Source organism: Jaculus jaculus, chromosome 6 (assembly GCF_020740685.1).
Source record: "Jaculus jaculus isolate mJacJac1 chromosome 6, mJacJac1.mat.Y.cur, whole genome shotgun sequence".
NCBI lineage: Eukaryota > Metazoa > Chordata > Mammalia > Rodentia > Dipodidae > Jaculus > Jaculus jaculus.
Genome location: NC_059107.1, coordinates 130,197,868 through 130,211,728, shown reverse-complemented (window position 1 = coordinate 130,211,728; position 13,861 = coordinate 130,197,868).

Genomic DNA, 13,861 nt, shown 5'->3' with positions numbered 1-13,861 from the left:
TGGAGTCTCTGTATTTCTGGATATCTGATTTGGTAGTTGTTTGTTCTGTGTGTCGATCTCCTTCACTCTTGTGCTGGTACAAGTTTCACACACACACACACACAAAAACAAAACAAAACAAAAAAAAAAACAGTACCCTTGCTTGTTTTGCCAATTATTCTTAGTTTCAGCTGGGCCCCTTTTGAGGTATGATGGGGTGGTTCTCTCCTTAGGATCTGTGTCTATCTGGAAAAGAGAAGCAGATTCTCCAACATAGAGTAAAGTAAACACCAGAAAAATAGTATAACCATTATTTTTTAGAGAGAATTTAATAGGTGTAGGCCTTCTTGTAGCCCACTATTGATGGTAGCTTGATAATGGAGAGTGGGCTCATTTTTGGATCTGGTTCTGAATTGTTTCCCAGATCCAGCTATGGGTTCCATTCCATTGAGTGGATCAGTTATCCAAATCAGTTGGTTTCCCACAATGGCTGTGAGCCACTATTGCACTTGTGTGAGCATCACAACAGGTTATTTGCTGCTAAGTAGGTTAGACCATGGACAGATATTGATCATTTTCCCCCAGTTGCCCATGTAGCACCTTCTGGCACTAGACGCGCTGACTGTCTGGGAACTGAATCTCTTCTAGCTTTCAGCCATGGTATTCCATGTTACATGTGTCAACTGCATATGGTGTCTTCCACAGCAGGTTCTTACCACTTACCTTTGGTAGGTTATCAAGTACTGTGACAGAAATCTGCCATTCTTTAGGAAACCTTATAGGTCTCTCTGATCAAAAGCTCATTGTGGATATTAGCCACCTGCAGGTACTGGGAGTTACAGGTCAGTGCCCACGAAGAGAAGAAATAAAGAGATAAGTAATATAAAAGAGTTAGAGGGAAGAAGAAGAAGAAAGAGGAGGAGGAGGAGGAGAAGGAGGACAAGGAGAAGAAGAAGAAAGAGAGAGAGAGGGAGAAGCAGTAGAAGATTAAGATCAGTCTTTATTGTACCCTCTCCAGTGCCTTGTGACTAAGGTGTTCTCTCTAAGGGTCTGGGGAAGGTTCAACCATCTGGTCTGCCTTTTAGGATGTAGAATTTTATGGTACCATTGCTATTTGGGTCCAGATTTTTTTTTTTTTTTTACAGAGGTTATAGTGTTATATCCCCTCTTCCCTGGTCCACATATCCCTGAGGGCTTTACTCAGTGTTGTTATTAGTATTTACTGTGTGCTAACTAAGGCCAGCATCAGTGATTAGTGCCTCTGTCATTCACTATGGGAGAGAAGGAACTGTTTCTCAAGACATTTCGGCCCATCCTGTGGCTCTTAAAATCTGCCAGCCCCACCTCTTCTATAATAATTCCTGAGCCTTGGCAGATGTGTTAGCAGTTCGGTTTAGTATTGAGTTCCCTGTAGCCACTCTATTTCTGCTACAATGTGTTTTGATTCACCACAGTGTCTTGTGATCATTTCTCTAAGTTGGCTATCAGGCTAGCTTTGGAGTAATACTAGTGTTGCCTCTTCTTCTTCTGTTTCTTTTGAGCCCTGGTTAATATGGTAGAGATGGCATATCTAGTAGTGGGCAGTTGGGTATCTCTACTTTTGTGTTGATGGATCTTGGATCTCCCTAATACTCTCTGCTATCTGTAAAATAGAACAGATTCTCCAATCAAAGAGTGAGACCAATTTGGATTAGTAATAATAATTTGAAAGACAATTTTGATGTAGATACTTGCTCTACATATTCAGAGAGCAGTGGGGGCTTCTCTCTGGGTCTGTGAGTTTTCTGGATATGGGATTCTAACTTGGTTCCCGGTACCAGGTATAAGTATTCTCTCACTCAGCAGGCCTCATGTCCAATCAGATAACACTTGGTTATCCACAAAGGCTGTGTTGTAATTACTGAAAAAGTGTGTACTTCTTGTCTTGCTGGTTGGTTACATAAGTTGTGGGGGCCACTGCTTTTTCAGGAAGTTAATGGAGACTTTTGCCCAGCAACTCATATAGATGCTTCTGGTGCCTTGGAGGTTTGCCAAGGGATAACTGACTTTCCTTTCCATTCAGTTTTTGAAGAGTGTGTCCACTTATGTGGACTCACAGTTTCAGTTTACTTATGTATTGTAGTTTTGAAATGTCCACTATTATTGTTATAATACATGTTGCTCTGCTTTGGAGAAAAATAATCATATATAGATGACTATATCAAACAGTGCTTTATAAAGTAAAACAAAGTTACAGAGAAAGATATTAAGTTTTAGAAAATCTATGACTACTATGAAACGGAATGTCAAGTATATAAGTCAAGAATGTAAGAAATAAAGTAATGGAAAACTTGTAACAAAGAACAATTTCCACATTTTGGTATAATTTAAACTGTAAGCCTTTGCATTTGGATTTGAATCCACTGCCTTCATATTTTATACAAATTAGAATTACATCACATAATTTCATACCTCCAAATGGGACTGGAACTCAGAATCAGACCACATGAATGAAAATTTATAGGTTCCACTCAATTAGCCTTTTATTTCCTCTTTGTGCTGCCTTTTACTCCTTTTGAAAGTGTTAAACAGACATATTTTATAATTTATAATTTATACAAGGAAGATTTTTTTCTTTTGATTAAAAAGCTTATGATGTTTTAGTCTATCACAGCTCAAATAAAATTTTGGGTTTATTACCAAAGGAAAGTACATTGTTAACTAAAGGATAATTTCTGATAGTGTTACCATAATGTGTGAGGCTCTGAATTAATTAATGTACACTTGTTACACAGGGAAAGGGCCAAACAGTTTGTAGTTATTTTGTCATAGTAGAGTCCTAGGAAAAACTGATTCTTATTTGTTAAATTTTGTAGTCCCAATATTATTGCTCATTTTCATTTTTAAATTTTTAAGTTTTATGATTCAAAGGGAGAAAATTTAATTTTATGATTATGTTAATGCATAAGTATACTCTTTAATAACAAGCTATCATTATCCACAAAGAGTTCCATATTTTATAAAATAATGACAAACATCCAAAATAGTGTGTAAAGTAATAAATATGGACAAAAAGTACACTTAATTTGGACAAAATAATGAAGCATTTGGAGCTCAAATGCAAATTTCTCATAATTTTTTAATTTTTATTTTCTGTCAGCTTGCCAAGGCCAAAGCTTATTGTCCTTTTGATTATAGATCCAATCTATTGTAAGCATTAAAATATGAACAAAATTACCAAGAACTAGTATCAATGTGTAGGATTTTTACTAATGTATCTGAAAATGGAGAGTAGATTTAATGTAGTGATGTGTAATAGTGTACATAGGCACAGAGGAAATAAAAAAGAAATACCCACAAGATGTTACATTAATTTAGATATATATAATCCCTAACACAGTAGAGCCACAGTTGATTGCAGGAAGAAATGTTGCATTTCAATCTTCTTATGAAAATGTCTGTATAAGATGAAGATTCTTTCTCTATCTGTATCAATTTGCAAAGGTAGGCAATGTGGCTTATCTATGAAATATATTCTCAAGAAACATAACAAGGTCCAATTTGCTGGTAAAATCCATTTAAATTAAAATCAGACTAATCTTCATATAGTCCCATACTTGTACTGTAATGATGAAATTTGAGTAGGTACCTAAAGTGAACACTTACTTATCCTGATTATGTTCATTTTCATGTGAGAGAAATTATCATGTAGAAGAGAGACAAAATGTCCAAAATATTACATATTATGCACCTTGAGACCAACAAGCATGCTTAAGTTTTAATAGAAAAGTAAAAGATTGTCCACATTTCCCTGTCATAGAGAATATGCTTTTCTTCAAAGCCAAGAATGATCAACATAACAAGAACAAGAGAAAATATGAAATAATATTACATAGAAATAGCAAATTCAAGAAGAATATAATTTATGGGGTTGTGTTTCTAGTTTAGAATTTTCCAGAATACCACCAGGAGAAATGAGTTTCAATGAGAAGTCTAGAGATTAGATAGAAATTGAAGACTCTAATTTGTAGATAATTTCATAGTAACCACTTAATTTTAATATTTGATTAGTTCACTTTTTTTTTTTGTTGTTGTTGTTTTTGTTTTTTTGAGGTAGGGTCTCACTCTGGGCCAGGCTGACCTGAAATTAACTCTGTCATCTCAGGGTGGCCTTGAACTCATGGCAATCCTCCTACCTCTGCCTCCCAAGTGCTGGGATTAAAGGCGTGCGCCACCATGCCCGGCTTCACATTTCTTTTTCTTAGAGTTCTGCAGATATCTAAGAACCTCCCTATTTTCCAAAAGATGCTTCCTTCTTATTTTCATTTTTCTTGCCTCAGAAATTTTGCCTGCCATCATATAGGGCGTATGAAAAATTTTCCTTACTTTCATCTGTAGTGTTAGGAATGCCATTTCCTTGAAACAGTACTTAAAAACATGATTTTATAAAATTAAAACACAGTCATATTGCTTTCACATTGTTCATTTTAACATAGGTTATCCTGAAGTCCTATTTACTTTTATTTTGAAATTTTGAATACATGATTTTTTCATGTTTTGAAAGAACAAAGTTGCCATTTATCTATAATCCTAACTCTAATAGACCTCCAGTGGGAGGGTGGGGAGGAGAAACAAAAAGGAATCTAACCTCCCCCCCAAAAGGGTCTAGGATCAGATGGCTTCTCAGCAGAATTCTATCAAACCTTCATGGACGAACTGAAACCAATTTTTCTAAAATTGGGCCACAAAATTAGAGAACAGGGAAATATCCTCAACTCCTTCTTTGAAGCTGCTATCACCCTAATACCAAAACCAGGCAGAGATGCAATAAGAAAAGAAAACTATATGCCTATTTCCCTGATGAACTTAGACACAAAGATACTGAACAAAATCTTCTGCTTCTACCTTTCTCTCTCTCTCTTCTCTACTCACTATATCCTTTATTTTACCTATCTTATTCTTCCTTATTTTCCCTAGCCCTGACCTGTAACTCCCAGTACCAGCATGTGGCTAACATCCACAATGAGCTGTTGTTCATAGAGACATACAAGGTTTCCCAAAAGTAGGCAGATTTCTGTCAGTGTACTTGATGAATCACCAAGGCTTAGTGGTAAGACCCTACTTTTGAAAACAGCATATACCATTGGTACAGAATATGGAGTGACCTGGCTGGAATCTAGAAGAGAATCAGTCCCCATACAGTTAGGTTGTCTAGTGCCAGGTGCTACATGAGCCACTAGGGGAAAATGACCAACATCTTTCCAAGCGTGGCTTAAGGTACCCAGCAGCAAACAACCTAACTTGATGCTAACACAAGTGCAGTAATGGCCCACAGCCATGGTGGTTAACCAACTGCTCTTGATTTTGCTAATTGGAATGGAACCTATAGCTGGACGTGGGAAACAAGTCAGAACCATATCCAAAAATGAGCCCACGCTCCACTGTCAAACTCCCACCAATTGAGAGCTACATGAGGGCCTACACCTATTAAATTCTCTCTAAAATATTAATGGTTATCTCATCTATCTAGGGCTGACTTCACTATCCTTTGGAGAATTTGTTTCTCTTTTTATGATGGATGCAGATTTCGAGGAAAGAATCAGCCCATAGCACCACAACAGGGCCCCAGCTGAAACCAAGAGTAAATGGGAAATGAGCAAGAGTGATGCTTCCTTGTTGAACATGGTACTAGCACAAGGGTGAAGGAGATGGGCACAGAGAATATTCACCTCCTACCAAACCAGATATCCAGAGACACAGAAGCTCTAAAACAAACTCAACAATCTCAGGGAAGTTTGTGAAAGATGGGGTAGAAAGATTGTTAGAGCCACAAGTTGGGTCATTATGCACAGATACATTTCCTTTTACCCATAACTGATGGCTAACCCCACAATGCATGACACACATTCTCCAATGAGGAGCGTCAATGCAGAGGGGGGAGGGCAGGGAGGAGGATAATGATGGTACCAACATGACTGTACACACTCTGTGCATATAACTAATAAAAATGAGTGAAATTTTAATATAAGAAAGGAAAATAATGAAAAATATAAGTGTGTTCAAAGATTATTTTAGGGGGATAATAACAGAAATATTATGCTTCATGTTTTATGTTTGATAATATCATGACTTTGGGGCAGTTTAGATGCCTTTAAATTTTGTGTTAAAAAGGGAATATATTCTTTTTAAAATATTTTACTTATTTATTTGACAGAGATTGAGAGAAAGAAAGAGAGAAAGAGAGAGTGGAGGGGGGTGTGTCTGCACCAGGGCCTTTAGCCACTGCAAATGAAATCCAGACATATGTACCACCTTATGCATCTGACTTTACATTGGTACTGGGGAATCAAACCTAGGTCCCTAAGCTTCACAGACAAGCACCTTATCCTCTAATCCATCTCTCCATTCCCCCACAAGTGTACATATTCTGAAAATTTTCAAATAGATCAGAAAACAAACATAAAATCATAAGGCAAAATGAAAAATATAAATACACAAATATTACATATTTTAATAGAAAAATTATACCAGGAGAGTATTTAGAGAATTACAGTCTAATATAACTTATATAATATTAATAGTTTTTTGTACAAAGAAAATCCCTTGAAACTGAGAATGGGCAACTGAACTAAAACATGTATCAGTTTCACTCCCACAGCATAGTGCACTTAATTAACTTTCCTACCAGAACACATGTCCTAATATCTTTAACACAAACTACTTGAAAATGGAAAGAAAGAAGAGTAGAAAATTTTAAGAGGAATACTAACAGTAGCAATGTGAATGTTTTTGCTTTAAGATTTTGTTTTAGTTTGATGATATTTAAAATATAGTGGTAACATTGATATTTTAAGCTTCCCAGAAAACATATTGTACCAAAATTATTATTACTTATTTTGTCATATGGCACAGAACACAGAAACAGGAGTGTCTCAGTACTGCAGAATATAATCAAACTACTGCTTGTATACTGCCTTAGTCATTTACTTAGTTAAGGTCCTACCACAGAAAAAATTTATTCACTTTGTGTTAATGTTCACTGATTATCATCTGAGGTTATCACATCTGATATTAGGTATTTTGATTTTGAGAATTATTAATTAAAATATTGCTTTTGACTCATATACCAAATGCATGATAGTGAAATAAGAATGGGATAACTGTAGTTAGCACCCTTCCTACAGCAGAGGAAAGAGGGGAGTTGTATACGAGCCTCTGAAATGTATAAATTTGAACTCTTTCTGTCTAAGAATTCCATTTTAGTCTTGTGGAAGAAAAATTTTCTTCATAAGTTTTTCTGTATAGTTGTTTTGAGTTGATTCTTTGGAATTAAGGATCCAAAATCTTATAAACATCATAGACCAGGTGTAAGTATTCTGGCATAAATGCAACTCAAAATTTTGTGGTGTGCGTGTGTGTGTGTGCATTTACATTCATTCTACTTTTTGTTAGACAGGAATTCATGGTGGTCTACTATGTAATTTTGGATCACTTTGACAAATAATAAAGCTTTAAAAATTATAAACTAAACCTCAAACATAATGTTAGGGATCATAAATAATTTACCAGTGGTAATATAATTTCCTCGCTTATATAGTCTTTAACCTTTTAGCACTAATTTTACTGTAATTTGTTCCTAAGAAATTTTCACAAAATAAGAGAACCTCAAGGTCATTATTTCTGCAAGGAGCACATGACACAGGTTATAAAGTAGACTAACTCACCTGAGTTTAGAAGCAATTATGCCCTTGCACGTGCTTTGGAAGAAGATCAATAAAAGCAATAAATTATCTATATTTGGTAAATCTTTCTTGGTAATGGCATTTTAATAGTTATTTGCTTACCCTTCTATAATTGTGTCTTTAGTGTTTACCAGTATATACAAATGATCTTTTGATGATCCCTTGAAGGCAGAATCCTGTAAAATCATCTTTGTTTGCCTTTTGTTAAATTTCAGTGGAGGACTATGGTCTCTGGATATTAAGAAGATTTGCTTGGAAAGTGATCTGACCTGAGTTTTCTTTAGTACCTTCAGGCTTTAGTCCCTTGGCTTTGGAAGAAGACATAACACAGCTATTAAAGGAGAAATCAGTGAAGTTGACTGTATCTGTAAGTTTCCATAGATGTACATCAATCATCTTCCCATCATGAAGACAGGGAAATGGAGAAATGCTTCTCTCTCCACATATGTTTAAGTCCTCATGTCTGCAGATTAACACAGTCTTCCATTGGTTTAATAGTTCCTTCTTGCTCCTTCTAACCTGCTGACATCACAAGCTGACACGGTGGCATTTTGTTTAGATCAGGTGATGTGAATGATTTGTCCAGAAAACATGGCTGTAATTATAGCTAATCCATGAAGAACGTTCAAGAAATAAATTAATATAGTATAACTGACCTATCTTGGGCTGCCATAACATGATGCCAAATACTAGATGACTTAACAGATAACTGTTTCTTCCAGTCCTTTTCAAACAAATTCAAGATGAAAGTGTCAACAACACTGGGTTCTGAGGAAGGTCTGTTTCTGACTTGCTCATGATTTCATCCTCAGTCCAGCAAAGGGAACACTGCTAGATCTTCCAATTCTTGTAAGGTTCTAATTCCATCATGAATGGGGTTTCATCCTCATGAAGTAATCTCCTATAAACACACCCCTTTATTATCACCATATTGGGATTTAGTCCTTCACCGTATGAGTTTGGAGGAACACAATCATTCGTAATGCCATAAAATAAGGTCTTAGATTATACAAACACATAATCACCATGATCACCCATAGGATAAGCAATATCAAATGTGACTAGTGAAGTCTTTTCTGATCCACACACACTAATTAATCCTTTCACAATTCTCACACACAAGCCACTTCAGAGAAGCAGAGCCCCTACCTTGAGACTAAGTCTAATAAATTCATAGAGATTTACAAACAAAAGAAATGAATACTATATGCTTTCCTTTAAATTGCCCTAAATGAGGTTATAAACATAAATAATAGTAATAATATATTAAAGGAAAAGAAATGCCTAGTCAGTTCAAATATAATGGAGTAATATCTCTAAGCCATGGGAAAGACCTGTACAATCAAATTTCTAAGCAAAATCATGCTGTGTGGGGAAAGGGTGAAAAATGGAGTTGCACCTCAAGCATATTTCAATGTAACATCATACATATCCAACACAATTTGTTCTTCCTCTAGTTTCTTTCTTTATATTTATTTTTTTTTCATGTTAACATATTCATACATGTGTATCATGTATTTTGATCTTATTTTCCCTTATTGCCTTCATTTGTCCATTCAACCTCCTATTAACTCCCTTCTTCCCTGTTAATCTGCATCTTACTTTCATATATTTTATCTTTAATCCACTTACTTAAATTAGGGTTGCTTGCATGACCGTGGGTAGAAGGGCTTTCACCTTCAGAATGGGCAATTTTCCAGTGGCTATACCAGTGCTGAGCTTGACTGTCCCCTCCCCAGAAACTAGTATCTGGCACTAGCTACTCTACGATGGCTAGGCTCTCATATGTCCTTCCCTTTCATTGAGAGACTCAATGTGTGCAGGAACCACAGCTTTTGTGAGTTCATGAGTGTAAAGGCTGTGTCAGATCCGTAAGAAAGAGATTTCCACCTCTGTCCCATCCTCCTCTGCATACATTTTTGACTACCTTTCTTCTTCAGGTTCCCTGAGCCTTGGAGGAGGTGATTGAGATGCCCTGTTTTAGCCCGAGTGCTCAGTATTCAGTCTCAGCAGGTTTGCTTGATGCCTCACAAATATCTATAGTTGTTCCCATGGATTTGTACTGTTTGACTCCTTGATCATAGCAGATTCTTACTACAATGAGAAGTGGTTAATGCACAGATGGATAGCTGGGGTAATCCCAAATTAGTTGAAACAAAAACATGTGGCAAATAAACCATATGTGTATTGGGCCCTGAACGATGTTGAAAACTAGTGTTTCTGAATGATGATCAAATGTGAGATAATGCAGTCTCACTCATACCAAAGAGCAAGTTCAATGGGTATGAAAGTCTGCTTTCTAATCAAGTTATAGTGAGTAGAAACAGGACAATGTATCTCTTGTAAAATTAGAGAAACTCCTCTAAATTTTAAAAGGGAACTTATCATCATATTCTGAGATAGCTATGGAAGAAATAAAATCTAGTTAAACCAAAATCTTGATGTAGGGATAATTTTCCTTAGTAAAGTAATAAACCAAAGCCTTTTGCAAGAGCCCTGTGAGCATTTGTTGATGCTGGACACAGGCTGCACTCAAGCGGAGGCTATGCTGGAAGGAGAAACCAGAAAGCTTACAGTTGGGATACAGTGCTAGAATAGGAAAGCAGAAACTGAGGGGCCTCAGATACTTGACCAGTTCTCTCCACAGGACATTTTTCTGAGCTACAAGACTATGTGGGAGTCTGGGAACTTCAGAAGTGCTCTGAAGTCTTGCAATCTATAGCACTTAAAAGGAAAGCCCTCGAGAAGGAAAGTGGCTGAACTGGGGCTGGTGGGACATGGAACTGTCCTTGCAGGTATCTGTGTGACTTTACACTCATGAGTAGGTAAAGCTTGGCTGGGATATTCTGAAGGGCAGATCATGCAGTTTTATTTTTAAACACCTAGAGCTAATCCTTTTACTTCCCCACTGGCAAGTATATCATTTTAATATTTCCAATGATAATGAAAATGGATTTTGAAAGGTTTAAAAATATTTCCAAGTAATTTTGGAAACCTGACTTGCAGGGTGGCATATGCATTACTCACACCTCATCTTTTGTATAGCTTGCAGATTACTAATAAGGCAGGTAGACCTCAATCAAACACAAATCTCTGACTTTTGTGAATACAAAATTATTTTTCCATCAGGTTCTTGGTCCTAGTTCGGTTTACCTATTCATCACCTCCTCAAATGAGCTGTTACTAGCCACACTTTTGGAAACAAACAATTTTTCATACTTTTGTTTATTTATATTTTAAAGCAGTTTATAAGTAATATGTATCCTATACATTCATTTTCCCTTGCACATTCCCATTGGAAAGTATTATCACATTGGAAATACTCAAAATTTTTGTGTCTTTCCCCTTAGCATGTATCCACAGCCCAGTACAAGCCAGTCTGCACACATAACTAAACAAATAATATTTAAACTAAGCTTAATGAAACAATACAGCAATAAGTTGAATTCTTAATACATTAACTTGGTAAATGCTCATGCTATTTTTGTTGTATCTATCTTGGATAATCTTTAGATCTTGCTTAACATAAGTTTTGTTATTTTATCAATGAAAGAAAACAAACACAATACATAATAAAATTTATATTATTTTATGTCTTAAATTGTTATTCTAGATATAATTGGAGCATAACCTAAATACAAATGGTTACTGAAAACAGCATTGTTTTGTCCTTGTATCAAATAAACAATGTTATTAGTTAACATATATCTATGTATATGTTTAAATTATTTAATATTGAAAATGTACATAAATATTTTCCTTAGGTCCAAGTTTCATTAAATGAGAAATAATAATCTGTGAAATTCCTAAGTGGTGCACATGGCTTTATGTCTGTTTTCTGATATACCTTTGACAAAACAAGTCATGTGTTAAGCTAGAAACTTAACATAATTAGTTTTCATTAATGTCAGAATTCAGCTTTTATTTTCTTAATTCAGCAGATCCCATCTAAGAAAACTTTATAGAGCTCAAATGTCTGTCACAAAATTATTGTCCTTTATTGCATAATTAATTTCAGGTCAGCTAGCAGAATGTTAAAGGAAATGTAGCAAAGCATATTACTTTAGTGGCTTAAAGTATGTATACAAATGTAATATTTCTCAAAATATATAAATATACCAAAGAAAATGGGTTTATACATTTGACTGTCATTTTAAAGGCATTGTTTAAGATATACAAGAAAAGAATAAATGTTAAATAATAATTACCAAATTAATCTAAAACTCTATGAAAATAACCATTATCATGTAGGTATATTTCTTTCTTGCCCTTACTACTGGCATGCATGAAAATGACCAAGACTAATCTATTCCCTTGCATTTTCTTAAGTATTTCTTGAAGGAAAACCTTTGGCAAAACAGAGTGACCTGTGCACAGGTAGATTGAGTGTCTGGAATTCTGATTTTGGAATCAAAACATTATAACTCATAGGCATATAAAGCTTGCTGAAAATCTCTTCATAGCTTGAGTTTTTACTTAATATTGAATGCAGTGACATGTTCCATAATTTTGAACATAAATTGAGAGATTTATAAAGTAACTGTATAATTAAATTGCTTAAATACTTTATAATCTAAAAAGAAATAAAAGCATTTGAATTTCAGCCTTTCTGGGTATTTCTGATTCTATCCAAAGGGGAAAATGCCAATGAAATAATTTTATGTCCAAACATCTGAAAACATTTATTGAGAAAATTGAATCACATACTTTATCTTGGAGCTACACAATAAACTTTTAACGAAATATTTATGAGCATCAGGTGACTTTTTCTTCATGGAGATTTAATCTATGTTGACTAGTGTTATATCGAGTTTCTAATACTGAAACAATTTAGATTATGTTTCATGTAATTGGAGAAAAATGAATACTTCTTAACTTCTTTCATGAAGGTAGCATCGCCCTAATACCAAAACAGATGGAGACATAAGAAAAGAAAAAATTATAGACCTATAACACTGATGAAATTAGATGCAAACATGTTGAATAAAATCCTTGTAAAATTAATTCACAACACATCAAAAGCCTTATAAATCAAATGGGATTCATCCCAGGGATGCAGGTATCATACAACAAACAGAAACCAAGAAATGTAATACACCACATAAATAAAACATAATCACAAAAGCCACAAGATAATTTTTTTTTCCACAAGATAATTTTAATAGATGAAGAGAAGGCCTTCAACAAAAGACTTTTGGTGGCTATGCAAACTTGTAAAACCACTATTATGGTGATTTGATTCAGGATTCCCTCATAAACTTAGGTGTTCTGGATGCTAAGTTCCAGTTGATTTCAATTGGAAATTAAAGGCTCCTGGAAGTGGTATATTGTTGGGGGTGGACTTGTGGGTGGTATAGTCAGTTTCCTCTTGCCAAACACTCTCCTGTTGCTGTTGTCCACTTGATGTTGGCCAGGGGTGATGTCCACCCTTTGCTCATGCCATCATTTTTCCCTGCCATCATGGAGCTTCCCTTGAGCCTATAAGCCAAAATAAACCTATTTTTTTCCTACTAGCTGCTCTTGGTTGGGTGATTTATACAGCAATGTGAATCTGACTGAAGCAACTATGAAAATCAATATGGAGATTCCTGAAAAAGATGACTGTAGAACTACCAACATCCCTTGTTGGGCATTTACCATGAATGCTCCATGCTTCACTACAGAGATATTTGTTCAACCATGTTTATATTTGCTCAATGCATAATAGTTATGAATTGGAATCAACCCAGGGGCCCATCATTGGATGAATAAATAATGAAGTTGTGGTACATTTACACAATGGAATTCTGCTCAGCAGTAATAAAAAATGATATAATGAAATTTGTAGAAAAATGGATGGACTTAGAACAGATCACACTCAGCAAACACACACAGTCACAGAAAAAGAAACATTACATGTTCTCACTCATGTGCAGATCTTAACCTGGATCAGTTTGAGTTGCTGGCATACCTGATAGGCAACTTGAGGCCTAGCCAATAGGGATGAAAGATTTTGGAGGAGGGGAAAGGGATGTTGATGGAATTAAGCACAAACATGAACCCAAAATGAACTAGTACCATAGAAACCTTTCACCTTGAAGGTAGACTAAAATATTTAACCTTTGACAGGAGTATAGGTGTAGTGTCTGAAAGAAATGTCCTGGAGCGTATGGGATGATTAA